The 2,363-nt window shown below is 38.9% G+C and overlaps 1 non-coding gene across 1 annotated transcript; it reads left to right on the top strand.

The window, feature by feature from the left end:
• The first annotated feature begins 1,901 nt into the window (after positions 1 to 1,901).
• On the top strand, positions 1,902 to 2,008 carry LOC128282019 (small nucleolar RNA R71). Its single transcript, XR_008272325.1, has one exon. It is a non-coding gene; the product is annotated as a small nucleolar RNA R71 (small nucleolar RNA).
• Positions 2,009 to 2,363: the final 355 nt, after the last annotated feature.

A 2,363-nucleotide genomic window follows, 5' to 3' on the forward strand; every position in this document is an offset into this window, starting at 1 on the left:
TAATTTAGATGGCTCCTTGATTGACGCTTTTGGTTGGACATGATCTCTACTCTCTAACTCCAAAGTTTCAAAGCGGGATTCCAAATTAAATCCCCTTTGATTAGCTTCTAGCAAAGCTAAGTATTCATTCTTCTCTTCATTACTTGGAGGGTCTGATGTCAAAATTTGCTCCAACGGGTTCTCAACAAAGTTAAGTTCCCTTTCGATGATTAATTCCTCTAAATCAGACACTGCAGAACAATCATCAATTGTGTCAAGAAATCACATAGACTTAAAAACATTAAAATGTTACCTAATCGTCCTAAACACTCATAGTAAGCTCGCCCTTTTGCACATCAATAAGGGTCCTTCCAGTTGCTAGGAGAGGCCTTCCTAAGATGAATGACACCCCTTTATCTGCTTCAAAGTCTAGAATAACAAAGTCAACAGGAAAAATGAATTTGTCTACACGTACCAATACGTCCTCGATTTTTCGTTCTGGATGTGTTAATGATCAATTTGCTAATTGAAATGTATCCGTAGTAGGTCAAACTTCACCTATCCCCAACTTCCTAAATATGGACATGGGCATCAAGTTAATGCTCGTACCCAAATCACATAGTGCTTTACCACAATATGTTGGTCCAATGTTGTAAGGTATGGTGAAACATCTAGGATCCTTCAACTTCGGGGGTAGTTTGTCTTGAAGATATGCACTACATTCCTTCATCAGGTCTACTATCTCAAATTCTCATAGTCTTCATTTTTTAGATAGGATATCCTTCATGAATTTGACGTAGTTCAACATTTGTTCAAGTGCTTCAACCAATGAAATGTTGATATGAAGTTTCTTGAGTACGTCTAGAAACTTCTTGAATTGGACTTCTTGCTTCTGCTTCTGAAGTCTTTGAGGGTGGGGTGGTGGAGGCTTCTTTACTAGAACTGGTTGATTCATCTTTTGTGGCAACTTTGCATCTAACGAAGTTGTTAGTTTATCAGAATTAATCGATTCAGAATTTACCTTATCAGGTTTTGCAGATTCAGGTTCTGGTGAAACTAGATTTTCAGCACTCAGTTGTACTTACATTGAGTCTTAAGCCATAGTTGGCTCCTCTTCAATTTCGACGGTGTTGGGCTCTAATGTCTTCCACTCCTTAATGCCAACGCTTTACAATGATCCTTCCTAGGATTCCTCAGATTCTCCGTATCACTAGGTAAAACACATTGTGAATGGCTTTTAAGTTCAGTAGCAAGTTAACCTACTTGATTATCCAAATTCCTTAGGGTGGCTTCATTTTTTTGCCATATATGCCTTCAATAGGTTCTCTTAGTGATTGGAAGGTTCAACTTGAGTTTATTTCTAAACTTGTTGGGGGAAATCAGGTGGTTGGGTCGATTTGGGTTGTGCATAAGTGGTACTGGTTCCTCCCTATTAGTTGCTCTAGGAAAAGTTCGTGTGGCTTTGCCACGATGGGTTATAGAAATTGGATTGCAGTCCTTGCCTTCCTCAATTTTGGTTCTAGTCGCCCATGTAATACAAGGATTCTAGGTTTGATGGAAATTCTTCAAACAAATGTCCTTCCCCATAATAGACACATGCTATATTTTCAAATTGGTTCGGTGGTTGAGCTCCAAAACTATTAAACCCATTAGTGGTAAAATTTTTAAGCATTGAGAAAATCGAAGATACCTGAGATGTAAGTGAAGTGAGTGGATCCACTTCATGTACTTCAGTGACTCGTCTTCCTAACGCTACTCGATTGGTTGGCCATTGATAATTGTTGCTGGCAATCCTCATGATGATTTCATAAGCCTTATTATAAGACTTAGAAAGGAGAGCACCATTAGTAGAGGCGTCCACTACCATCCTCATATGAGCATTAAGACCATTATAAAATGTCTCAAGTTGGATGCAATGAGGGAATCTGTAATGAGGGCACTTCCGTAATAATTCTTTGTACCTTTCCCATGCCTTATACAAGGACTCATCATCCATTTGTTGGAAAGCAGTGATCTCGTTCCTTAACTTAACATTCTTGCTAGGCAGGAAATACTTCATGAGGAATCTTTCTACTAACTCTTGCCATGTGGAAATTTAATTTGGTGGCAATGAGTTCAACTAGGCTCGAGCTTTGTCCCTTAGCGAAAATGGGAATAACTTTAATTGAAGCACATCTTCGGGTACTCTGGCTAACTTGAAAGAATCGCTCACCTCCGTAAATAGTCTTAAGTGAATAAAAAGATCTTCGGTAGGCATTCCATTAAATTGGGCCACTGTTTGAAGCATCTAGAACATGACTGGCTTCAGCTCAAATTGTTATGCCTCGATTTTGGGACTCCTAATACCAGAATTAAGATCTTGAAACATTGGCATAGCATACTGT

Source organism: Gossypium arboreum, chromosome 1 (assembly GCF_025698485.1).
Source record: "Gossypium arboreum isolate Shixiya-1 chromosome 1, ASM2569848v2, whole genome shotgun sequence".
In the NCBI taxonomy this organism is placed as follows: domain Eukaryota; kingdom Viridiplantae; phylum Streptophyta; class Magnoliopsida; order Malvales; family Malvaceae; genus Gossypium; species Gossypium arboreum.